The 27,923-nt window shown below is 41.7% G+C and overlaps 1 pseudogene; it reads left to right on the top strand.

Moving 5' to 3' along the window:
* The first annotated feature begins 1,789 nt into the window (after positions 1–1,789).
* On the top strand, positions 1,790–27,370 carry LOC138172350 (tetraspanin-33-like; annotated as a pseudogene).
* The last annotated feature ends 553 nt before the right edge of the window (positions 27,371–27,923 follow it).

Below are 27,923 nucleotides of genomic sequence, written 5' to 3'. Positions count from 1 at the left end.
TACCTCAATGGAGCCATTAGGCTCTATGTCCTAAGATCCTTTCTAGCTCTGTCTCTGTCCTTCTATGGTTATGCTTATGTTTTTAGCTTTAGTGCTTATTCTGAAATAGTTCTTTAAGGAAAGACCACTGACTTTTGCTTTCCTTTCTGTCTGTCCCAATTGGATGTAGCACTTAGCAGAAAGAGCATTGGATCTTAGAGTCAGGGACTTGAATTTGAATCTTGCCTCTGCTACTAATTCGATGTGTGACTTTGGGCAAATCACATAACCTCTCTGCGTCTTTCTCATCTGTAAAATGAGGGAGATAACCTTTAAGGTCTAAAAATTTTCAGCTGTAAAATCATGCTCCCATGTTTTTAGTGCTTAATAAATGTTTACTTCTTTTTTTTTTCTTTTTGGAGGGGGGAAGGTAAATTGGGGTTAAGGGACTTGCCCAAGGTAACATGGCTAGTTTTTGCGTTGTGTCAGAGGCCACATTTGAACTTAGGTCCTCCTGACTCCAGAGCCAGTGCTATATTCACTGTGCCACCCAGCCACCCCTAAATGTTTACTTCTAATAGATACTTTGAGTCCACTTTTAAATACTGAAATCTCTGTTCCACTCCTTCCTTCATATACACTAGACTTTCTTTTCATAGTGCTATAGCATCCCAAAGCTGGGGGTGGCTAAGTGGTGCAGTGAATAGAGCATGGGCCCTGGAGTTGAGAGGACCTGAGTTCAAATTTGGCCTTAGACACTTCACACACACACACACACACACACACACACACACACACACACACACACTAGCTGTGTGACCTTGGGCAAGTCACTTAACCCCAATTGCCCTACCTTCCTCTTTCCAGAAAGCAAAAAACAAAACAAAACCAAAAACCAAAAAAAAAAAAAAAAAGAATCCCAGAGCTGGAAGAGATCTCAGAAGTCACCCAGTCTTCTTACACCTTACACATCCGTTCACATACTCCTTACCCAAGACCCTTCAGCTCTCAACATTTTCCACCGACTGTCCTCCAAGCCTGGAAAGTTCTAGCTCATCATTTCACCTTCTGGATTCCCTGGCTTCCTTCGAGTTCCAACTAAAACCCCACTTTCTCTAGGAAGCCTTTCTCTGAATTCAAGTGCCTTCCTTCTCTTAATTGTCTCCTATTTTTCCTGTATATAGTTTGTACATATTGGCTTGTCTTCTCCATTAGATTGTAAACTCCTTGAGGGCATAATGTCTGGCATCAAGTAAGAGTTTAATAAATGCTAACTGACTGACTGATCTGGTCTGATGCATAGCTGAAACTTGGATCCCCTCTACCATATATATCCCCGACAAGTTTCTGCTTGATAGCTTTCAGTGATGGGGAATTCATCACCTACTTCCTTTCCTCTGAGATTCTCTCCCATTTATACTTTATATGTATATGTGAAAAATTGTTTGCATGTGACCTCGCCTGTTAGATTGTGAGCTCCTTGAGGGCAGGGACTGTTTTTGTCTTTCTTTGCATCCTTAGAGTTTAGCACTGTGCTTGGCACATAGTAGGTACTTATATTCTAATTGATGTTTTCTCCAGGGAAGTCCATCCAATTCCTGGATAACCCTAGTTCTTCCTTATTACTGAGCTGAAATTTCCTCCAATGTAGCATAATTTCCTCCCCATCCTCTATTGCCCTTCATGGTTAATCTGAACAAGTTCAATCACCCACAGGCAACAGAAATTCTTTTCTGAGGGTCAAGAGCGCCTTTCAAATGCTCATATTTAAAGTAATGTAGACTGAAGGCAAGGGTGGGGCAAGCCTTGAATGCCAGGCCTTGTGGAGGATGGGACTGTGCTTGTTGAGATCTGTTCTGCCTGGAAAGAGGGCTGGCTAAGTGTGATCCAGAGCAGAAAACCCAGAAGCCGGGGCTGTCGAGGTGTGGCCAGCTGCTGCCAGAGCAATGCGAACCAACCAATTTGTGAAATATATCTTGTTTATTTCTTGTTATCTCTTCTGGGTAAGTGGGGTTTGGGGGTCCAGGGGATGAGGCTCCTTGGGAAAGAACTTTTAGGAGAGGATTGGATCATCTGTGAGAAGTACTAAAGAAACTGGGGTTGCTGGGACAGACTTTCAGTGCCTCCCCCACTCCCCCAGATGAGTGATATTGAATACAGGAAATCCATAGTCCTTCCCATTGGTTCATGCTTTCTCCCTTCTCAAATTAGCTTCTATTTACTTATTTGAATACAAGTTATATCCCCCTGTGAGAAGGTAAATTACTTGAGGGGGGAATGGTTTGTTTTAGTCTCTGTATGAGGACCTGACACAAAGCCTGACTGATAGTAGGTGTTTAATAAGTACTTTTTGGATCGAATTTAATTGAAACCTTCCAACCTTGAAGTTAGTATCACTAGATAGCTTACTAATATGTGGCAATGGCTTATGGCAACAATTTCTTAGAAAGTCAAAGCTAGAAGTAGCTTTAGGTCTCTAGGATATAGAAAGTCGGAGCTGGAAGGGACTTTAGAGAAGAGAATATCAGAACCCAGAGAAACCTTACTCTAGAGAAAATCAGAGGTGGGCAGGCCCTTAGTCAGAACACAATGCTTAGCACATTGGTCTTGTGGATAGACTAAGAGGGACCTTAAAAGAGAGGATGCTGGGTCAGGGAGAGACCTTAGGACATAAGATGACAGAGATGGAAGAAGCTTTAGAAATCGAGTTCATTCACTTCATTTTATTTTTTTCAAGATAATTTCATATTATAAACTTAATAGCAAACCCCCAAAATATGAACAAACAAAATGAGAAATAAAACTCAAAGTCCTAAATTTCAAACTATTTTTTTACATGTCACTAAACCAAAAAAATAATAACAATTTGTTTTGTGTCCCCTTCTGATATCTTTTCCTTCCTGTGCACTTATAAAATTTTTGTATCTTTTTTTTAAGCAATTGGGGTTAAGTAACTTGCTCAAGGTTACACAGCCAGGTGTTTCTGGGTGGGTGCTAAGTGTCTGAGCCTGGATTCCATCCCCAGGTCATCCCGACACTGGGGCCAGTGCTCTTACTTGCTGTGCTACCTGGCCGCCCCTGTAGCTATTTTTTAATGTGCTTGTAGTCAGTGTAATACTTTCCTCAGTTGGTACTATTTTTTATGCCTTTTCCTTTTTTATGTTGTTCATATTTTCCACATCTTAGGCTGTTTTACATAATATTCTATTACATTAAAGTACCGCAACTTATTCAGCCATTCACTACAAATTGGACAGATAGTGTGTTAATAATTTTTTACCATTATCAAAAGAAGCTATACATTTCTTTTCTTTTTTTGCTTTTTTGGAGGGGGAAGGAAGGGCAATTGGAGTTAAGTGACTTGCCCAAGGTCACATGGCTAGTTTTGTGTTAAGTGTCTGAGGCCACATTTGAACTCAGGTCCTCTTGACTCCAGGGCTGATACTCTATTCACTGTGCCACCTAGACTCCCCTATAAATTTTTTTCAAGACATAGACTTCTTTCTTCTTTTTAGCACTATCTTTAGGATATCATCCTAGCAATGGGAACACTGGGTCAGACAAAGGGTTCATAACTCTTATTGTATATTGCCAAATTACTCTCCAGATTATAAATTGCACTAACCAAAGCTCTACAAACAATGTAACAGTAGACCCATTTTTTCACAGCCCTGCCAACAATGAATTTTATCATTTTAAACTATGTTTGCTAATTCAAAGGGTAAAGAACTTTAGTCACTTCCATAATGTTCTGCTCTGAGATGATCTGGAGATGATCCTGGCTTTCAGAAGACTATGCTAGGGGAGCGTAAACTTTATCAGGTCTGACCTGGAAAATATTTGAGGAATTGACCATGTTCTGTTTGTAATCTAAGGATCAATCTACTTAAATTCAGAGAGGACCACCACCAGATTTGGCTGCAGGGTGGCGAATTTTTGGCTACCATTCTTGTTGAAAGTTGGGATCTGTATTCAGTGTCCCTTCACAGGGAACAAGCATTTATTAAATGTTTACTATGTGCTAAGGCATTTTACAAATACTATCTCATTTGAGACTCACAACCACCTCAGAGAGGTAGGTACTATTATCACTCCCATTTTATGAATGAGGAAACTGAGGCAGAAAGTGATTAAATGACTTGCTCAGGGTCATACAGCTGGTAAATGACTGAGGCCGAATTTGAACTCAGGTCATCCTGACTCCAGACCCAGCATCCTAGCCATTGTGCCACCTAGGTAGAGAAATGAATAAGGCATTTATCTATTTTTTCCCCATTAATAACTGACATTTTAAAAAATTATTTATTTTTAGTTTTCAACAATCACTTCAATAAAATTTTCCATAAATTTTCTCCTCCTCCCTCCCCTCAACCCTACCCAAGATGGTATACAATCTGGTGTAGACTACATATACATTCATATTAAACATATTTTCATATTAGTTATCTTGTAAAGATAAATTGGAACCAATGGGAGGAACCACAAGGAAGAAGAAACAAAACAAAACAAAACAAAAAAAGAGAGCAAATAATCTGCTCTGATCTGCATTCAGACTCCATAATTCTTTCTCTGGATGTGGATTACATTTTCTGTCATGAGTCTTTTGGTGTCTTAGATCCTTGCATTGCTGACAAGAGCTAAGTCTATCAAGGTAGGTCATTCCACAATATTTCAGTTACTGTGTACAGCGTTCTCCTGGTTCTGCTTATTTCACTCAGCATCAGGTCATATAAGTCTTTCCAGGCTTTTCTGAAGTTCGCCTGCTCATCATCTCTTATAGTACAATAGTATTCCATCACAATCATATATCACAACTTGTTCAGCCATTCCCCAATTGATGGGCATCCCCTCAATTTCTAATTCTTGATTACCACATAAAGGATAGTTGACATTTATATAGCACTTTAAGGTGCTATAAAGAACCTTACATACATAGGATCATTTGAAATTTGTGAGTGTCGGAGGTTGGTGTTGTAGGTATCATTTTTCCCATTTTACAGATGAGTAAACTAAGGCTCAGAGAAATTAAGTGATTCAGTTAGTGTGGGAAGGAAGCTTTAAGTTCAGCTCTCTTCTGACTGAGTTCTTTCCCATATACTTCCCCAATTATTTGTTTAGCTAATTAAAGTTAAGAAAGATTTAGTGTAAGGGGCAGCCAGGTAGCACAGCAAGTAAGAGCACCGGCTCCAGTGTTGGGATCACCTGGGGATCGAATCCGGGCTCAGACAATTAGCACCCACCCAGAAACACCTGGCCATGTAACCTTGAGCAAGTTACTTAACCCCAATTGCTTAAAAAAAATAACATTGTGTAATGGAATTTAGCAGCTGATTAGATGGGGGGAGAAGGGAGGGTGCAGCAGAGAGGGATAAGGGATAGGGGAGAGCCAAAGATGATTCAGAGATTACCAGTCCAAGTAAATAGGAGAATGTGAACTCTTAGAGATTCTAGGATACTTTGAGTCTAAGATTCCAGGATCCCATTTTACTTTCAGGATTTGTATTTTTGCCATGGGTGGGGGAGGCCTGCTCTGTCCACAGTACAGAATGTGAACCCCTCCGTAACTTAGTTCTTCAAGAATTCATAGGACAGAGGATTCTAGTTCTAGAGCTGAAGGGGACTTTCAAAGCCCATTTTATAGATGAAGAAACAGGCCCCAAGAGATGAAGGGACTTGTCTAAGGTCACCTGGGGAACCAGTGGCATAGCTGGGATTTGAACCAAATTTCTTTAGATTCAAATCCAGGGCTATTTCCATCATACCGTGCCCCTTCTGTGGCTGGTCTGATGATGACATTCTTCAAACATAACTGGGCTGTTTCTGAAACAACCCCCTCATACTTGGGCTCCTGGTCTATCTGAGATCCTTACCTCTTGGTAACAGCTTCTAGAGTTTTCGGTCTCCAGGCATTGGCTTCAAGAACCCAGGATTGTCACGTCCACACTTCATTGAAAAATTAGAGGGTGACTCAGGTGGAAGTTTTATGATTCCAGTGTTAAACTAGGCAAGTCACTTAACTCTGTTGGCCTCAGTTTCCTCATTTGTAAAATGGGCTGGGGAAGGAAATGGCAAACCACTCTAGTATCTCTGCCAAGAAAACCCCTAATAGGGTCAGACACAACTGAAATTATTAAACAACAACAAAATGACAACAAGGACTGAAAATTTGGGAAAGGTAGCAAGTTATACATAGGATGTTGAGATATTTGAAGTTCTAGCTGTGACATATGCTAGTCCTGTAGCCTCAGGGGAATCATTTTCTCTTTTCTGAATCTGTTTCCTATCTGTAAAATGGAACCAGTAATAGTTACAGTACATATCTTTCAAGTTTGAGATGAGGAATGTGATTTCACCAGGGGGAACCTGTGTAAGGGACCAGGAAGACCCATAACAAGAGTTATGGAAAAGCTGGGGCTTTGACTCTATGGGGGCTGACATCTGGGAGAGACATACTTCCTTGAGGTGTACCTTTCCCCACCTATTTGGTCTAGAGAATGCAACATCTGTTCCTTATTGTCCTCCACTAGGGACGGGAGTCTCAGGGAGTGGGAAATTACGGAAAATCCTTGGGTAGAAGAAGTCCCAACCCACCCACTCTCACTTTGCTAGCAATTCTTCCCTGGATTTGGATTGGGGGCTGTGGTCAAAGTGCTTTGTCTCCTCATATAAGCCTCCTGATTGGAGAAACAGTCCCACTTCCTCTGGAAGAAAAGCCTGACCCCTAAATCCAAAGAGATCTCCCTCCCTTTCCTAGGGAACAATGTTCTTGGAAATGCACTCCATCCCTGGAGAAGCCTAGCCTGTTACCAGGAGGTCTGAAGTGCCCTCTATCTGTAGGCAGTTGCTGGTCTAAGGAAACAATTTAGGCTCCCAGGACAGTCTTGTCTCTGTCTCTGTAGGGTCTGGTATCATGAAGTTCCCCTCCCCCCACCTCCCATTCTCTCTTCTCCCTGACAAAGGGGTTGGGGCTCAACTGTGTTTTGCCTTAAGTGAAAAAATTCTTTAAGGCTTTTTATCTCAAGGTTTATGCTTCCATTGCCCTAGCCATCTGTGTTTATCAGTCACATTTGACATGGAATATGTCTAGGAGGAAGCCCAGAAGTCAACTCTTCTAGGAGAGATTTTTGCTTTATAAGATGGGACTCCTCCATGTTTGTCTTTCTTTGCTAGGTGGCCAGTGGTCTAATGATAGCTGTGGGTCTATACGCAAAGCTCTCCAAAGAATCAGGTAAGTGTGACTGCCTCAGTAGCAGAGTTTCTGGGACCTGGCCTGGGCACACACTGGGGAGTGGAGAGCTCTCCCCCTACTCCCTTCCACAATCAGAAAGGCAGGTGGCTGGAGCCCAGGATGCTGTAAAGCTTAGAGAAGAGGAAAGAAACAGCTGCATCCTGTAAGGGGAAGAGCTCAGCCACCATCTAGGTCACGGTTCTTAACCCTGTTTGGGTTACAGACCCCCTTTGGCAGTCAGTTTGGGGAAGCCTCTAGATCCCTTCTCAGAATAACATTTTAAATACATAAAATATGTATGATTACAAAGGAAACCAGTGAACATTAAACTGTCAACCAAAACATTTTCCTTTTTAAAAAATAGCATTTTATTTTTTCCAATTACATGTAAAGAAATTTTTGACATTCATTTTTTTTCTAAAATTTTAAGTTCCAAATTTTCTCCCTCTCTCTCTCCCCTTCACCCTCCCTAAGACAAAATATTTTTCAAAAACAAATTCATGGCCCCCAGACTGAGAAATCCTGATCCACATCATTGCCCCACAAAGAATCCTCACTGTGAGACATATCTGACAAATGGTCAACCAGAGTCTGCTTGAAGACAAGGAGGAGGAAGCTGCCACCTCTGGAGGCAGCCTGCTCCACGTTGGGACAGCCCTGATGGAAGTCTTGCCTCCTCTAGGGCTAATGATTGTAGTTTGTGTAACCTTGAGTCTTTTCCATGCTAAACATCTCCTACTCATTAAGCATGGACTGAAGGCCTTTCACCATCCTGGTTGCCTTCCTCTGGACCCTCCATCAACAAAGCCTAGAACTGAACACAATATTCCAGACAAGTTCTGATGAGGGCAGAGTACAATGGAACTTGAAGCCACATCTCTCTTGATTCAGTCCAGGACTGCATTAGATTTTTTGGCTAATACATTGATTCAGTGTGATTGACTGAACTTGTAGCATACTACAACCTTCAGATCTTTTCCAGATGACTTACTGCCTTACTCTGCCTTGACTATCTTGTACTTGAGACATTGATTTTTTAAAAATTATATATATTTTTCAATCAGAAAAATCTGGTTTCTCTCCCTCCCTTCACACTTCCATTGCAAATGAAGGGAAAACAAAACCCTTGTTACAAACATGTATAGTCAAGCAAAACAAATTTCCTCATTGGTCATCTCCAGAAACAATTTATGTTTCTTTGTGAGTTCTGGGTCCTTCCTCTCTCTGTCAGGAAGGTGTGCAGCACGACTTTGTATCCCTAGTCCTTCGCACACAGTAAGTGCTTAATAAATGTTTACTGACTGACAGTACACAAGGAAATTGTGAAAGAAGTTCTGTGAATGAAGAGGGCTTATCTGTTTGAGGGAGTTCATAGCAGGCTTCATAGAGGAGTTAGCATTTGAGCTGGGTCTTGAAGACTGGGCAAAGAGTGGAGACAAGGGAAAAGGTCAGTGAGGAAGATATTCTAGATATGGAAAGCAATATGAATAGAAGTTCAGAGATGGGAAGGTATATGATGTCTTCTGGGAATACCAAGTCTTGTGCCTTGTTTACATGAAGAGGAATACTAGTAGAGAAATGTAAATAGGTACCTTGGAGTCTGGTTGGAGAGGGGCCTGAATGCTGGCTTGGGCTTTCATTTGGGCAATAGAAGGCCACTGAAAGTTTAAGAGTAGGAGAGACTAGAGTAGAATAGTAGCTTGGCTGATTATAAAGGATGGTTTGAAGGGAGAGTGTGGAGGCTTGGCAATGGGCTAGGAGAGAGGCTGAGGGCCCGGACTTCCTATTGGCAGCTTGGGGTATCTCCTTCTTCACCCCTACTATGTGTTTTTCTAATCTCATGCTTCAAACTTTGGACTTACTTTTCCTTCTGTTTATCCTATCAAAATCATCCTATATCCCCTTCCCTGAGGATTTTGCTCAGGGATGTCCAAGGAAATAGGTACAGTACAATGTTGCCCAGGATGATGGTATTTGGAAAGAAGGTCACTAAAACAGTATAATCAACTCGAGTCATTAATATCTGGAAATTTGATATAATGATGTTTCAACAACAGCATATTTCTAGCATTGTTGTCATGGACTCCAGAGCTCTGTGGGATGCCAGAATAGCCCACTCAATTTGTACACGTCTTGGATTTTAGTCTCAGTGTTTCAGACAACTTTTAAAAATAGTTTTTGGGGCTTCATGATGTGCTGTGTTGGAACTGTCTCAAAGAATTCAATCAGACCACCTCTAATCCAAGTATAAGCATTTATTGAGATTGATGCCTCTCATGAAGCGAGCTAAGGTCCAAGAGGAACCAGCAACTTCAGAGAAAGCAAGACGGACTTTTATGGAGTAAAGATGTAATTACATAACAGAAATTATGAATAGTAAAAAGGCAGGAGGGGGTTGTCAAAGGATTAGGTAATAGGGAGGGTTCCCTTTTATGGTTCAGTGGTCAAACATTCTGGTCATGCTGCCCTCCAATTGGCTAGCTATTGTGGTCCTGTCTGGTCAAGATGGATAGCTGGGTATTGTGGTCCTGTCTTGGGCTAAATGGATGTGATTGTGGTTGAGTACAAGAACATACCTGTCCAAATATGTGAATTGGATCTGAGGGCAGTGGTTAGCTAGGGACAGTTGCTCTACTGTTTAGTGGGACCTCTAAGGAAGTTAGAATACTGGGGCTGGGGGCTTTATTAGGATTCCATCAATGGTATTTTATTTTTTCCAAAAATTATATATAAATACAATTTTTAGCATTCATTTTTATAAAATTTTGAGCTCCAAATTTTTCTCCCTTCCTCCCCCCCCTCTCCTTTTCATAAAACAGTAAGCAATCTGATATGGGTTATATATGTGTAATCATGTAAAACATATTTTCATATTAGTCACAGTTGTGAAAGAAGAAACAGACCAAAAGGAAAAAAAAAACAACTCACAAAAAAATAAAGTGAAAATAGTATGCTTTCAGTATCTGCTTTCAGACTCCATCAGACCTTTCTCTGGATATGAATATCATTTCTACCATGAGTCCTTTGTAATTGTTGTGGATCATTGTATTGCTGAGAAGAGCTAAATCTATCATAGATCATGACACAATGTTGCTGTTACTGTGTACAATGTTCTCCGGATTCTGCTCATTTCACTTTGCATCAGTTCACACAAGTGAGACAACTCTTTAAAGAGTATAGATTGCAGGCAAGTTGCTGATCTGCCTCAGGGGAGGGAGTACCCATACTGGGAGGTCTCTGAGCTTTTAAAATCACAAGTCTGAACCAAACACATATTCATTCTCTCTATCTACTGCCAAAGAGGAAAATTCTCTCTGCCAATCCAGATTTGTACATGCTCTGAAGCTTAGAGGCTTAGAGAATTGATTGGGGGTGACAGGAAGTTAAATAACCATTCCTGGGTCAGGAACCCAGGCTTCTCTGGCTCCGTATCTGCTCTCTCTCCTATGCCACACACACCTATGTGTATATATGTGACTTTAAAGTTTGCCAAGCCCTTTAAATATAATTATATAAATATAATTTATATTCAATATAAAATTGAAGCTATTGTGAGAAAAGCATAGAACCACTCTTTAGCCTCTAGGCAAATGCTACCACTTTGATTTACTCCTACTAGAGCCCAAACCTCTTAGCCTGGCATTTGAGGTCCTCCATGACCTATCTTGGGTTGTCCTAGCTAATCTCTGAGCTACCCCACTAAAATTCCATTATTCTAGGATTCTGCATCATGACAGCCATGCTGAGTGATTACTGTCATTCCTGTGTTTGTCTTATTGGTCCAAACCTCTAAATACTTGAAGAGCTATAAAAATGAATGAATGAAAACAAAATTTATGAAGTGTTTAGTATATGTGAGGCACAATGGGTATAAAAGAAAGTGGGGCAGCTTCTGCCCTTAAGGAGTTTTATTTTGTTAAGGGGTGATAGTTACTAAAGGGAATGGTAGCCTGGGAAGGGAGTGTGTGGGGAGTCATAGGGAAGGTGAGTTCATGTATAGGGAGGTCAGTTGACTTGTCTTTTCCAGGAACAAGCTAGTTTTGATTTGATCACTGAGTTTTTTAGGTTGGTATGGGGAGTGGAGAAGAGTGGTGATGTGGAGGGAAGGTATACTCACCAGTGGCAGGATGGATAGCAAGATGGTGGGCTGTATGGGGTGGGAAACATGGTTTGTTTTGCTGTGAGTCACAGTGGGCTATTTGAGTTGATGGCCAGAGATGAACAAGGCTGGGTACAGAGTGGGCACTCCAAAGCTGCCCCAGGCCCCAGATGTGTTTTGTTTTTGCTTTTCCTTCTTTTCCAGTAGCGATGAAGTAAAGCACAAGGTCAAGATGACCTGTTTGGGTGGCTATATGGGGCCCCAAGCGAAATTTTCACACAACCATCTTCAGGAATTTGAAGGGGTATCACACTGAGGAGGAATTAGCTTTGTTCTCCTTGGCCCCAGAGGGCAGAACCAAAGGCACAGGGAGGCAGGTTTAGGTTTGACTATGAAAAGAGCTTCCCAGTGATGTAGAGCTACTGCAAAGGAAAACAGGCCACCTTGGAAGGTAGTGGATTCCTTTCAACATTCAAGCAGAGGTGGAATGACCAACCATTTCTTGGAGATGTTATACAGGAGATTTCTGTTAAGGTACAGGTTAGACTAGATACCCCTTGAAGACCCACTTATTTCTGAGATTGGATGGGGTGGGCAAGTGGAAGATATTCCAAGAATTCCAAGATGCCACTTAAAGTTTAGGGGGAAATCAGGAAAGGCTTCATGGAGGAAGGAGGATTTAAGCTGGGCCTTGAAGGATGAGTTAGATTTTGACATGTAGAGATTAGGTGAAGGACTTGGGAAGTAGGGAATAACTTTTTAAGCAGAGGGAATAATACAAAGATACAGAAGTGGGAAAGCTAAGGGTCTTTACAACATTCTTAGAACAGCAAGAAGTCTAGTTTGGCTGGAACAAGATGGGTAAGTGGGAAAGGTCAGAACACAAAAGGTCTCAGATGACAAGTTAGAGTTTAGAATTTATTCAGAAGACAATGAAAACTACATGTATTTATCAGTGGTCTTAGCGTCCATTCTCTACTTTTTTTTCTTCTGAGAATTGCCCTTCCCTGCACTGTCCCATCCTCTGAGCCCCTTCCTACAACCTCCTTTCTATCCAGACTTACCTGATTTCCCTAAAGTACTGCTCTCAGCTTGAGGTCAATGCTGTCTAGTCTGCACATGTCTCATGCCCCTTATTAGACAATGAACTCTTTGAGGAGAGAACCCATGTCTTAGTTATATTTCCCCCATGGCAAAAAAAAGCAGTGCTTTTCAAACAGAAGACCTCAGTATATGTTGATGATGAGGTTAGATAATATAATTCATACTCAAGTGTTAATGACTGATTGCAATTTAATATGGCTCTCAGAGATATTTGCATTTTAATGAAAAAAATGATTCTCTCTTTAGCACTCTCCCATAGCCAGAAAGACTCCATCTGTTCCTCAGGGTTCTATGATGTCCTGAGGGATTTTGGGATGTCTCTCTTCTCTAATTCCATCTATTTGAGGCCCCACTTGGCTGTGTTCCCTCCACTATGAAGAACCGGTAACTGGGACCCATTTCCCTTTAACCACTTAACATCAGTTAGTTTTTACAAAGGTATATTTGCTTTGAAAATATTATAAGCACAAAGTACAAACATTTCTCCCAATACTTCAGGGTTCTGCTCTCTCCTAGCAGCTAGGGGGCACAATGAATAGAACACTGGGCCTGAAGTTAGGAAGATTTCCTGAGTTCAAATCCTGCCTCAAACACTTACTATCTGTGTGACCTTGGGCAAGTCACTTAACCCTGTTTGCTTCAGTTTTCTCATTTGTAAAATGAGCTGGAGAAGCAAATGGCAAACTGCTCCAGTATCTTTACCTAGAAAATCCAAAGTGGGGTCACGAAGGGTTGTACGTTACTGAAGTGACTCCTCAACAACAACAACAATGACAACAATGACAATGACAATGACAATGACAACAACAACAGCAACAACCTCTCTAGGGAGAGTAAGCTCACCTTTAGTTCAGTTATTATATGACATTGGACGAGCTACTAGGCTGGGTCTCAAAGGTCATTTCTAAAAGTCACTCCTTCCTTGCTTCTCTGGGCACTGATGCCGAACTGGTCACAAAACTGGGATGCTGGGAAATTCATTTGTCCCTTCTAAAAGGGAAAAGAGAAATCTTGAGGCCAAGGACTAAGGCCCATTTTCACTGGTCCATATGCCCTGGGCGGCAAGAAGACCCAAGGCCTTTCCCCTTATAGTACTGTTTCCCACTGTATGCTCTCAGTGAAGGAGTCCAACTATAAGCAGCTTAAGAAGAGGTGATGGAAAAGAGTGGGTGAAGCCCACTCAGGCCTTTCTGAGTGCTTCTGCAGCCTTTCAAAGAGACTCCCATTCGCCACAGGTTTGGCCAAAAGGAACAGTTAACAGAATGTCTACAAAGATTCCATAGTGTCTCTTCATAGTGACACTTCCATTGCACGTCAACAGGATCCTTGGAAGAAGGAATCTTAACCTCTCCACTTGGGGAGAGGCCATCAGAGGTGCTCTGCGTATGTGCCAGACCCCACTACACATCCGAAAGACTTAATCTCTAATGGTGAAATGTTAGGTACCAATTCAGAACTGGCAGGAGATTTGTGGGGAACCACAAGTCAGAACCTCTCACTTCACACTAACTGAGCAGTCCTTTACTCTGTGCATGAGGCAGGTTCTGATGATAGAAAAGTAGAAATAGTCAACATTTGCATCTGTCCCTGCCCTCCTCTCATTTCCCACTGTGCTTCCTCTAAATCTAATCATCTTTCTTCTAGATTATTGCAATGACCTCTTAAATGACTTCCTTGACTCTTGTCTCTCTCCTAATCCATTTCCCATAGTCTGATGGTCATCTCCCGTAAGCCCAGCTTTGATCGGGGATATAGTGTGGTATAAGGGAAAGAACACTTAATTTTGAGTCAGTAGACCTGGATTCTAATCCTGACTACACTATTTATTGGCTATGTGATTCTGGGCAAGTCAGTTACAATTTGCTGGAGGCTCAGATGTCTCTTCTACAAAATGTGAAAAATAATATTTACATTCTCAATCTCATATAGTTATGAGGAAATAATTTTGTGAATGAACTAAGTATAATAAATTAATCACATTAATGAATGTCAATCATTAGTTATTATTACTAAATTACAATACTAAACACTTACTTTACTGATGTGTATTTTATGCCTCCCAGGTGCTGTAGATTCCCTTCTGGCAGAGCCCTCTCTCATTGTGATCATTGTAGGGGCTCTCACATTCACTGTCACCTTTGTCGGTTGCACTGGTGCCCTGAGGGATATGCCATTGCTGCTGAAAATGGTAAGAAGTTGCCATGTGTACAGATCATAAGGAGCTACAGACACCCAAAGAAACCCCTGCTCCCAGGGACACTATAGCTGAAGGTCCTACTGTTCCAGCACCACAAAGACCTCGCCTGGATCACTCTCTGTCCCTCGAAGACAAGCAGGAGAGAGGCTAGAGGGTCAGGCTATCCCTGCTTCTATCTGCTGCTTCAGGCAGAGTGGGAGAAAAGGTGGTGCCCTCCTTGGAGCTAAGACAGGTGCTGCCTCCCTACCCTTACAGTTCAGCTGCTGGGGTTCCTTTACTATTGGAAATTTAAAATACTGACATCAGTTTGAGCTGTAAAAAGCTGACTTTCTAAATTTATTCTGCTTGCACTTTCCCCTTAGCAGTATACTTGTCTTTTTCCCCTTCAGAGAGGTGTAAGAATTTCCCACCCATTTATTTTAAGATCGAACTACAGCGCTTCTCAGTACCAATTATCAGCCACAAGAGGGAGACCTCTCTTTCTTCAAGGTCAGACTTCATACTCGGAGGCCATTGATTTGCTCTGAAATGGTTTTTAGCCACTCACTGCCTTTGCAATCCCTCCTGTTCTGTTAAGGGGCTTTGTAGATTTCAGACATTTTTATGTCCAATGAGTCCAGAAGCTCACAAAAGTCCTCCTCCCTGACGAAGGCAGGGCAGGGATTATAATCCCCATTTTACATGAGAAAACTGAGGCTCAGGGAAAGGTAAAGTGACTTCTCCCTGGTCACATGTAGATCCAGAAAATGGGGGATCTAGATTCGAACTCAGATTTCCTGAGTAGAGGGTTCTTATTGTTTCAACCCTGCCTTCTGTCATGCACAAGCCCATGGCTGAGAGCAGGCTCAGTTTCTCACGATGTTGCTTTCTTCCCTCAGTTTGCTGTGATGTTGCTGCTGATCTTCGTACTCCAGATTGTGGCTGTGGGAGTGGCCTTTCTCTTCTCTGGCCAGGTAACAAGAACCAAGAAGGCTCTGGACTCTGATGGGCACTGGAATATCCTTAATGCTTATCTTGGGTCAAACCTTCTACATTGATGGTGAATTCAATCACAGATTTCTCCAGGGAGGAAAAAAATTAGAGGGGAATCTGAATCTATTTTCTCGTCCAGTCATGCCTGGTTCATTCAAATAAATGACTTGGAGATGACCTTAGAACCTAGAAATTGAGAGCTGGAAGGGACTCTAGAACAAAGAATATCAGACTGAGAAGGGAATGTAGAACATTAGCATTAGAAGGGAATTTAGTACAGTGAATGTAGCTGGGAGGGCCCTTATAAACCAGGATGTCAGAGCTGGGAAGGCCCTTAGAACCAAGAATGTTAGAGCTGGGAGGGTCCTTAGAACACAGAGTATCAGAGCTGGGAGGACCCTTAGAACCCAGGATGTCAGAGCTGGGAGAGGCCTTAGAACACAGAGTGTCAGAGCTGGGAGGGCCCTCAGAACCCAGGATGTCAGAACTGGGAGGACCCTCAGAACCCAGGATGTCAGAACTGGGAGGGCCCTTAGAACCCAGGATATCAGAGCTGGGAGGACCCTTACAACCCAGGATGTCAGAGCTGGGAGGACTCTTAGAATCTAGGATGTCAGAACTGGAAGACCCTTAGATGGCCTGGGAAGGCTAATCCACCCCTCCCCCAGTCACCCCAACCTCCCCAACCCCCAGCTGTTTTTACAGATGAGCAACCAGAGGCCTGGAGAGGGTAAGTGGATTATTTATTCAGGTCACCCAGCCAGTTGTGGCAGAACATGGTCTAGTTGTTTCACAATAATGTCATTAAGGCAGCTTTGACTCTCCATCCAGAGCTTTTTCTATCTCACCATGAAGCTCCCCTTGTTAGGTGTAGGCTCACTGGAAGGGGTAGCTAGGGGGCATGGAGGATAGAGTGCTGGCCTTGGAGTCAGGAAGAGCTAAATTTAAATGCTGTCTCAGGCACATAGCTATGACACTGGGTAAACCAGCCAACGTCTCTGCCTCAGTTTCCTCATCTGTAAAATGGGAATAACAATAGCATCTATTCCAAAGAGTTGTTTTAAGGATTGAATGAGATAACATTATAGAGTACTTTGCAAATCTTAAAGCACTATATACATGTTAGCTCTTATTAAGGGACAGGAAGGATATTCATGGGAAGTTTTGATTGTTAAGTTCAGTTTTCTGACAGGGTAGATTGATTCATAATAGATGTTTTCTGAGTTCTGCCAGAGAGGTGGGTTAATGGCAGTTAGTGGAGAGCTGAGTCCAGCAAATACTTTCTCCTGGTTTTGAGCTGCAGGTGATGGATAAGGCTGCATTTCTCATGGGAAAAGCCATAGCCAGCTACCGGGATGACCTTGATTTACAAAATCTCATTGACTACATACAGAAGAAGGTAAGAAGCAGGTGGTATAGTATATTGAAAAGAGTCCTGGACTGGGAGTCAGAATACCTGCCATTGCTACCTGGTTGAGTAACCTGGGATCCAATTTCCTCATCTGTAGAACTAGGAGTTTGGATGAGGTGATCACTAAGGTTCTTTCGGTCCTACTTCAAGGGAATTCTCCTAAACTTTTAGGGAATAAGGATCAATGAGTCACAGAATCTTGATGTCATAGAACATTAAGTGTGACTGAAACCTGAAAAAGAATCCCCTTTATCATACGCTATTTAAGTGGTAATCCAACCTTTGCTTGAAGCATCCCAACCATGGGGAACCTACTACCTCCCAAAACAGCCCAATGTAGCTTGAGACCACTCTAGTTGCCAAGTCAATGTATCAGGTACTATGCTTTACAAATATCTTATTTAATGCTCACAACAGCCCTGGGAGGAAGGTTTTCCCTATCTCACAGTTGAGAAAACCGAGTCAGACAGAAGTTAAGTGATTTGTCCAGAATCAGTGATGTCTGAAGTTGCATTTGAATTCAGGTCCTTCTGACCCCAGGGCCAGTGCACTGAGCCACTGACCTTCTGAGTTCTTGAAGATTGATATAATGTCAATCAATCAATCAATAAGTACTTATTAAGGGTCTGTTGCAGGCCAGGCCCTCCACAATCAAACTCCCCCTTACCTTACCAGTCTTATTTCCTATTACTTCCTTTCCATGCACTTTCCATCCTACAACTGGCCTGCTAACATCCTGTCTTCAGTACCCCAGGCTCCTGCCTTCATGCCTTTGCACAAACGGTCCTGTGCCTAGAAGGCCCTCTCTCTTCATCTCCACCTTGTGGAATCCTGGCTTCCTTCAAAGTATAAGGGTGCCCCCTCGGACACAAGCCTTTCCTGATCCATCCCCCAGTTATTAGAATTATCTCCCTCTTGATATCACTATGTATATTCTTTAGACTCAGTTATTCATGCACATGTCCTATCCCCCAGTACACTGTAAACTCCTTGCAGGCAGGGATAATTTCATTATTATCTTTGTATATCAAGCGAGGTGCCAAAACAGCCCCTCCCTCCAAGGAAATCACATTCTCCTGACTGAATCTGTCAGAGCTGGTGACTCCTTAACCATAGCTTTTGAGAGTCCAGGGTCACCTGCAGTACAGGAACAAACACAGTATTGATGAAGCCTGACATGATTAAGCCTCTGTGTTTCCTCCAGATAACAGAAAGCTCCCATCCTGTGACCTCCCTCCAGCCATGGGCTCAGCATCTCACAACCACCTGATGGCTAATTTGTCATCAGCTCCATAGCCTTATAATTTCTTTGCTGTAGAATGCTTGAGAAGGCACCTAGGCCAGGCCCTGCCTGAAGCCAAAACCCACCCAGACATTTTGGTTCTAATGTTGATCTTCCTCTCCAGTTTGAGTGCTGTGGAGTACGTTCCTACAAAGACTGGTCCCAGAATGAATATTTTGACTGCAGCATCTCCAATCCAAGCCTGGAACGCTGTGCTGTCCCTTTCTCCTGTTGCGTCCCCGAGGAGGAACAGGTGAGTGCCTGCTATGAGCAGGGTTCTTTTTCTGTTCCTTTTCTCTATTGCATGATTTAAAAGGAAGTGATGGGAAAATTAATTTTAATATTGTTACGATCAAATGTAATATTCCCTTCTCTGTCAAAAGGCCATCTTGACTAAAGCTTAAGGAGAAACCCTGTCCAGTAGAGAATCCTAGGATGTTATTGCATTCCTGCTCTTTAAGGCACTTTACTCTTAACAAGGTTGGACTGGGCTCCACCCTGGGAATCTAAGCTCTGTTTAGATACTTACTGGGGCTAGCCACAGTTACAGAAAGTGACTCCAAGTGTCCTTGCCCCCTCATTAAGGTTTAGGGCAAGTTGGATCATGAAGGGTAAAAACAGCCAGAATGAAGCGGGTTTTCTTGCTCAGATTTCCAAAGGTGCCTGGAACCTGATGACCAGGCTTCTCTCCTAATGTGACCCCTCCCTTTACCCTCCTGAATCTGTAAAAACCTTTCTGTAAGTTTTCTTGGTGAATATTCATGTACTCAGATATATGAATGGCCCAGGATCAAGACACTCTTTAAAGAAGATTAAAGAAGTCTTTTTTCTCCACTTAATTTAGCTCAGGACATAACAGTAGCTAGGTGGCTCAGTGGATAGAGTGTTGGGCCTGGAATCAGGAAGACCTGAGTTCAAATTTGGCCTCAGACACTTACTGGCTGTGTGACCCTGGGCAAGTCACTTAACTTCTCTTTGTCTTATTTTACTGCAGAAGGAGATGGCAAGCCACTCCAGTACCTTTACCAAGAAACCTTATGGACAGCATTGGTGTGCTATGGTCCACAGGGTCATGGAGAGTCAGACATCTATCTATCTATCTGTCTGTCTGTCTATATCACCATTATTGGTAATGGAGATAAACTAGAATCCTTTCCAATATATTTGGGGGGTGAAATGGCAATGTCTATTGTCCCCACTTCTATTTGACATAGAACTAGAAATACTGCCTATAGGAAGAAGACAAGAAAAAGAAATAGATGGAATAACCATAGGCACCATCAAGACCATTATTTGACAGAGGTAAGTCCCAGAAAGCTGCTTTGATTTGCTAAGTTATATAGTCACTAAATTACAAAACTGGGTCCCATTAGCTTCTGACATTTCTCTCTCTTGCTCAAAACCCTTCCATGATTCCCCACTGCCCAAACTCCTTCAATGTGAATTTTTTAAATTCAGTTCAATTTAATTCAAACAATCATGCGTTAGCACCTGCTATTTGCTGAGGGATGGCTATGGGAGTAGAGTTAGATTGTGGAGGTAGAAATGGCAAGACTGGGCAACTCACTGGATATTTGGGGTAGAGGAGAATGAAAAGTCAAGGATAATGGCAACTTTATGAACTTGGAAGACTGGAAGGATGGTGGTGCTTTAAGGTTTGCAAAGCATTTTATAAATATTATCTCATTTGTTCCTCACAACAACCCTGAGAGGTAGTGGATGTTATTATTCCCTTTTACAGATGAGAAAAATGAGGCAGACAGAGGGTAAGTGACTTACCTAGGGTCACACAACCAGTAAATGTCTTCGTATATAATGAATTTATCTGTGGTAAGGAGTAAACCAGGTTCTTAGGAGAATGTTATCTGAGAATAGCAGTAGCCCAACCTGCCAACTTCTAGCAGAAGTTGGGAATTGCTGCTTTTATTTCTTCTCCTTCTTCTCCCCCTCCTCTTCCTCCTCCTCTTCCTCCTTCTTCTCCTCTTCCTTCCAAAAAGCTGGGACAATTTACTTTTTGTCCTACACAGTTTTCATTTTTGATTTCTTGAAATATTGCTGTAGAAAGAGAGATAAGACATTACCTTTTGATGTCATTGGTCCTCTTTGAGAATGAAGGATGGTGACAAAGCTTATATTAAGTGCTTACTGTGTGCCAGACATTTTTCTAGATATTGGGGATACAAATGCTAAAGGGAGACAAATCTTGTCCTCAGAGAACTTACATTCTAAATTGGGGAATACAACATTTAAGAGTGGTGGCTAGGGAAGGAAATACTGGCCTGGATTGTCGACAAGAATGGATGTTGGAGCTATAGAATTCCAGAAGCAGAGATAGTATTGATTTGATTATGGTTCACAGATGAAAAATAAGGGGTGGAGGGACACTGGATGAATATAGTCTCAGTGAAAGAGACAAGATGGAAGCCAGGAGGGGATGTGAAACATGGTTTGGGGCCAGCTCGACATAGTAGCTAGATAGAAATAGTTTCTTTTAGGCCCCAGAGCTGGAAAATCTTCATCACCTGGGGGCCAATGCTCTTAGGATGAGTTCCTCCAGCTTTAACCACATTGTTCCTTGGGTGACAGGTCTACATACTGTCAGTAATTGCCAAGCCTGGACTCAAAGCCTTTCCAGTCTGGAAGAACCCATCAGAAGAACACAGAGTTTGTGCTCTGCTACCATAACTTTCAAGAACCCAGGATCTGCCCCTGGAAGCATCAGAGTAGAATTTATTGGAGGGCCTAATTATAATACTACGGCTACCAAAGTATAGTTAATTAATTATATTTACTCCAATCCTACTGAAGATCTATGATTGATTTCACTTGTTTGGGTGCTTCCTTTACTGGTACAGCTCATAATCCCTCCATCCTTCAGTAGGCCAAATTCCTGAATTGTTGGGACCCAAATAACTTCATCTTCTCATGTCCAGTCTTCTGTCAGTATGCTGCACTTAGCTAGACTGGCCCTTGGATGGCCACTACATGTTCATCGCTAGGTCTGAATCCAGATCTTTTCTGGTTTGGTCTTAGACTAATTACAGAAAATAGCTCTTTTCTTTCATAAGGTTACCAACCATTCTAATATGTCACTAGAAGAACTATGGACTGGCATAATGAAAACATTTTTTGGAGAGCAATCTGGCAATATACAATAAAATTATAGATCTGAGAGACAATGTAGTGTGATGTATAGAGAACTGACTTTGGAGTTAGGAAGACCTGGGTTCAAGTCTTGCCTCTGATATCCCTTGGCTGTGTGACCTTGGGAAAGTCACTTGACCGCTCAGTGGTCTTTAAGGCAACTCTTTATGACTATAAGTTGCAGTAAAGGTGTTGACCTACATAAGTAGAGAGATTTTCCTCATTTGGGAGTTCCCTGTTAGAGCCTAAGGCTACTGGTTCTGTCTTTTGGACCCAAATAGAAATTATAGGTCTGGTTCCTATCCTATAGGTCTGAATTTGTAAGAGGCTTTAGGGGTCATCTAGTCTGATGCCTTCATTTTATAGGTGAGGAAATTGAAACCCAGAGCAGTTAAGACTTGTCCCCATGTCCTTTGATTCTAGCATCCTAGCATTAGAATGCATGGCCTCCCACTGTATTTTTCTGACATCTCAAGGAAGAGAAATGTAACCCCACACTTATTTAGTCTAACTCCGGAGTTGATTAATAGCATGGAAATCACCAGGGGTAGACTCAAAAACATAAATGATACAGAGATATGTACTTTATTCTACTCCAGATCTCCATCTCATTCTTGTTCAGAGAAATGAAGTTTCCCATGTAATTCCAATCCTATCAAGAACTTTGGGCTGATTCTGAGGCTTCAGGGGAATCAGAGCTTTTTGATGTTTCAATTTCCCAAGGAAACTGCCTCCAAATGTTTACACAGGCTGTGTGTCCTATGCCTGGATTGCATTCCCTCCTCAGAATTCCTAGTTTTATTTAAGGGTCAGTTTATGGTCTGCCTTCTCCAGTGAGTCCTTTCCTGTTGCTAATATGTTCTCCTTTCTCAAATTATCTTTTATTTTGTTGCTGAGTCATTTTTTTTTCAGTCATATCAATTCTGTGCAACCCCATTTGGGGTTTTCTTGGCAAAGATACTGCAGTGGTTTGCCATTTCCTTCTCTAACTCATTTGACATATGAGGAAAATGAGGCAAATAGGGTTAAGTAATGTAAAGGGTATGAACAGGCAGTTTTAAGACGAAATAATCAAAGCTATCTATAGTCTTATGAAAATGCTCTAAATCATTATTGATTAGAGAGATGCAAATTAAAATAACACACACCTATCAAATTAGCAGAAAAGGAAAATGACAAATTTTGGAGGGGATGGGAGAAAACTGAGATACTAATACAACTGTTGGCAGAGTTATGAACTGATCCAACCATTCTAGAAAGTGTTTGGATCTATGCTTAAAGGGTTATAAAATCATGGATACCCTCTGACTCAGCAACATTAATACCAGATCTATATCCCAAAGAAATAAAAAATGAAAAGAAAAGGGACCCCTATGTACAAAGATATTTATAGCAGTTCTTTTTTGTGGTGGCAAAGAATTGGAGATTGAGGGTATGCCTATCAATTGGGGAATGGCTGAACAAATTGTGGTATATGATTGTGATGGAATACTATTGTACTACAAGAAATGACCAACAGAATACTCTCAGAAAAACCTGGAAAGACTTACATGAACTGATATAAAGTGAAATGAACAGAACCAGGAGAACATTGTACACAGTAATAGCAACACAGTATGATGACCAACTGTGAATGACTTCGCTATTCTCAGCAATACAACGATCCAAGACAATTCCAAAGGACTTATGATGAAAAAGGTTATCCATCTGCAGATGGAAGCATACTTTTTAAACTTTCTTTTTGTGTTTTCTTTCACCACATGATTAAGATGAAAATATGTTTTGTATGACTACACATGTATAACCCATAGAAAATTGTTTGCCTTCTCAAGGAGGGGAGAGGAAAGAGAGAGAAGGAAAGAATTTGGAACTCGATTTAAAAAAATGAATGTTAAAAATTGTTTTTACACATAATTGGGAAAATAAGATATTAAATTTTTTGGGAACATAAAGTGTGTAAAGGGAAGTAATGTTGAGATGAGCCTGGAGAAATCTTGACTCAGGAGAAGAAGAGATGAGGAAAAGTACCACCTTCCTTTTGTGGGATACAGAATAAGTTGATGGGGTCACCATTTTGATAGCATTTGCCTACTTGTTTTTCTTGGTCTTGAAGGAAGGCTCTCTGGGGATGGGGAAAGGAATAAATCTGTTTAAAGACTATGTTGTCAGAATAAAGCCATTAATGACACTTAAAAGAAAAACAAAAAATTTACCAAGATAGCCTCCCAAGCATTGCTCTGGATCCTGATAGTTGTGAAAAACAAAGGGCAAGGTACTTGGACTATGTGTCTCAACTACTCTGACTGGTCCCTAGTACTGAGCCTGTACCCAGTAGGTACTAAATAAACATATGTCAAGTTGTATTGAATTGAATTGCAAGGGTTGGAGAACAAACCTAATGTACACTGGTCTAATTTTTTTTTGGGGGGGGCGGAGGGGCTCCTTTTCTTCTGTAGAATGTTCTTAATACCATGTGTGGCTATGGAACCCAGAATCTGAAAGCCTGGAAGGCAGAAAGCTTGATCCACACAGAAGGTTGTTTGGAAAAGATAGTCACTTGGGGACGAAGTAACCTACATCTGATTGCTGGATTGGCCCTGGGCCTTTTGGCAATGGAGGTAAATAGAATTATCATTATAGAATAATAACAACATGTTTAAGTAGAATTTGAGGTTTGCAAAATACCTTTTGCATATTTTTTCATTTGAACCTCATGACTATCCTGTGGGGTAGAGTTGCTATTATTCCCATTTTAAAGATATAGAAACTGAGAGTAAAATCACACAGCTGGTAAGTATCTGAGGTAGGATTTGAAACCAGGTCTTTCTGAGGCCAAGCCCAGTACTTTATCCCCTGTGGAGGAATTCCCAGGTCAAGGAGAAAATATTGCAAGCAGCTATATATAGCAAGCTGCTAAATCTTGTGTTATCCTGATTGTGGCAGCTTCTACATTAAAGGATTGGAAGGCTTGGAACATGCTATTCTGGAGAACAAAGGAGCTAGGATTACAACCAAAAATCATCTATCCAACAAAGCTGAGTATAACCCACGAGAGGGAAAAATGGACATTTAGTGAGAGGAGGAATTTCAAGCATTCCTGAGAAAAAAACAGAACTGAATAGAAAATTTGACTTTCAAATACAAGACTCAAGAGAAGCATAAAAAGGTAAACAGGAAAGAGGAATCATAAGGGACTTAATAAGGTTAAACTCTTTACATTCCTACATGGGAAGATGATATTTGTAACTAATAAGACTTTTCTAATTATTAGGGTAGTTAGAAGGAGTATATATAGACAGAGGGCACAGGTATGAGTTGAATATGAAGGGATAATATCTAAAAAAATAAAATTAAGGGGTAAGAGAGAGGAATTTATAAGAGAGAGGAATTTACTGGGAGAAGAAAAAGGGAGGGGTAGAATGAGGTAAATTATCATATAAAAGAAGCAAGAAAAAGCTTTTACAGTAGAGGAGAAGAGGGGGAAGCTAAGGGGGAGTAAGTGAACCTTACTCTCATCAGAATTGGCTCAAAGAGGAATAACATACACACTCAGTTGGGTATAGAAATATATCTTACCCTACAGGAAAGTAGAGGGGAGAAGGGGACAAGAAGGGGGTGATGATAAAAGGGAGGGCAGATTGGGAAGGGGGTAATCTGCTGTGGTCTACTCAGTGTCCAGCACTAAGTATGATTCGGAGACTTGAATAAGAAATGACCAGGCTATGTGGGTAGTTCAAGGAAGAACCATGAACTCCCTTTAATGATTCTTTGAATAAGGTTTTTAAAGATTAAGCAGACAAAGATTCAAGTACTCTTATCAATAACTTAGTCTGTCATATCCTGGAGTATTCTTATCATTATCTTAATCTGGCATATCCTGAAAGTAACTCAAAATTGGATAAGGCCATGTTATCTATGCACCAAAAAGTCTTAGGAAAGGTCAGTTAACCCCTGTCTTATGCATTCACATAACAAAGGATGCTCTGAGAGCAGACTTCAAAGCCAGAAGCCAAAGCCACATCATCAGGGACATCTGCATAGGAACTGACCCCAAGAATAAAATATTTTGGTTTACTACAGTAGTCAGAACAAAACACTTTTGAGCAGGGACAGGGTGAAAGGAGAGAGAGAATAGAATAAATGGGGGGTTTAGGATTAACGTTTACAAAGACCTTTCCTGCCTACCACCCTAGGCAGCTGGGAGTATAAATGCCATTTCCCCCATTTTACCGAAGAGCAAACAGACCGAGTAAGGTGACTTGCCCAAGGTCACAAAGTGAGCTGGGACTCCTGACTCCAAGCATCCTTTGTACTCCCCTCCACTGCCTCACTATTTGTAGTGGGTTTAATGGGAAAAGTCTTGGATTTGGAATCAGGAGACCTGGGTTCAAATTCTGACTCTTCAAGGTACAAAGTAATTTACCCTCTCTGAGACTTAGTTTCCTAATTTGTAAAATGCCATTATTATTATTTACAGATGGGGAGGACAAGGCGCAGAGAGATGAGACAACATTACAGTGTCATGCAGTGAACAAATAGCTGAGTTGGAACTTGAACCTGCCACCCAACCCAACTGCTTTTCATGTCTCTGTCCCATCCCTCCTACACAAATCACTGCACAGTTCCTAACAACAGCTCCCTATGCACTTCTATGCTAGGAGGGGCAGACCAGCTTCTTGCCCTCCCAGGGCTTCTAGCAATGGAATGGCTCCCATTTTTCTGTCTCTTTCCAGTTTATAAGGCAACATCCTCAGCCCAACCTGGTGCCATAGTGTGAATTTTGTTATTTCCAAAGGGCTTTGGATGTGGAATCGTGAGAGCTGGTAGATTTGAATCTTACCTCTGGCACTTACTAGCTCTGTGACCTTAGGGTCACTGTGACTTCAGCTGTCTGAGCCTCAGTTTCCTCTTCTATAAGATTCAGTTAATGCTATCCATTGCTCAGAACTGTTGTGTAGAGAATGCTTTATAAATCTTAAAGCACTACAGAAACTGTTTCCATGGTCAATTCATTTGTCTCCCTTGAGCTGTAGGTCCTAGCATAGGGTCAGGCACACAGTATTGTTGTTTTTGTTGTTGTTATTCAGCAATTTTTTGGTCATGTCCGACTCTTTGTGACCTCATTTGGGGTTTTCTTGGCAAAGATACTGGAGTGGTTTTGTCATGTCCTTCTGCAGCTTATTTTACAGATGAGGAAACTGAGATAAACAGGGCTAAGTGACCTACCCAGGGTCACACAGCTAGTAAGTGTGTGAGGCTAGATTTGAACTCGGGAAGATGAGTCTTCTAGACTTCAGACCCAGGACTCTATGCATTATACCACCTAGCTACGCAGGCACACAGTAGGTACGCAGTAAACACTTTTGCATGAATGAATTGAACAAGTGAAGGAATAACTTTCTTTTTCTCCAGGTTGTTGTCTTCTCTTTGGCTGTGACACTAATTTACCAGATCAGCTTTATAATTCAGAAGAGAACTAACACAAAGAGAGAGTCCTGAGAAGAGACCTGGGATAGAAGGAGAACTTTGGGGTAGCTTCAGCCCTGGCCAGGGAAGACTGTAGATGAAGAATATGAGAGGCAGCTGATCAAAGAGAAACTCTTCAGCTCGAGTCAGCCCAGAGGGAAAGCTGAGGAGCCACATCGAACGAGGACCATTGCCCATGAATGAGTCACCAACATCTGGAATGCAGCAGATGCTCCTTGGAAAAGCCAGTCCTCAATCCTTTCCCTCAGGGGAAAGAATTAAGAGTCAGAAAACCTGGGTTTGAGTCTTGGGTCTGCCACTAACTTACAAATGATGTCCCCTTTCTGGGCCTCAGGTTTTCTTTTTTTTTAAATTCAATTTTATTTCATTTTTCCATCCCCAACTCTCTTCCCTACCTTCTGGCCCCCCACTTGGAGAAGGTAATGAAAACAAACCCATTACAAATGTGCACAGTCATGCAAAACAAATTTCTGTGCTATGGGCCTCAGTTTGTGTTGGACCGCGGTCTCTGGAAGGTCTTTTTTAGTTCTAACAGTTAACATTCTGTTTTTGTAGGCCCCTTTCAGCTTTCACATTTTATATTTTATGATCTTAAGGCCCCTTCTGTGCTAACATTCTGTATTTTATGTTTAGGTCCCTCCCAGCTCTGACTTCCCTCTTGGCACTGACATTATAAGAGTCTATTAATTTTTTTTTTTGGTCTTGGGCCTGTGATTTTCCTGGTATGGGAAACTTCTCTATCCACACAGAACAGTACCTCCCATTCATCTTAGAGAGAGTTGCCTGAAGTTTAGTCATTTTGCTGGGGGGCCCTACAGCCAGTATATGTCAGGGGTGGGGGCTAGAATATAGGTCTTCCTGATTCCAAAGCTGGTTCTCTATCTACTACGTTGTAGTGCTGTTCTTGACTATTCCAATGAAAAGAAGTGCTTGTGAGATTTCTGATGTTTCTGCTGTTGCCCAGAACACCAGACTGGTCACACTCAGAATAGTTTTCATGGAGATGACTTATCACAGAGG

Source organism: Petaurus breviceps, unplaced genomic scaffold, assembly GCF_028583685.1.
Source record: "Petaurus breviceps papuanus isolate PSGF00001 unplaced genomic scaffold, PetGlider_PUasm1.0 523, whole genome shotgun sequence".
Taxonomy (NCBI): domain Eukaryota; kingdom Metazoa; phylum Chordata; class Mammalia; order Diprotodontia; family Petauridae; genus Petaurus; species Petaurus breviceps.
The sequence above is the reverse complement of the archived record's forward strand: the minus strand, read 5'-3'. Positions and strand labels throughout refer to the sequence as shown.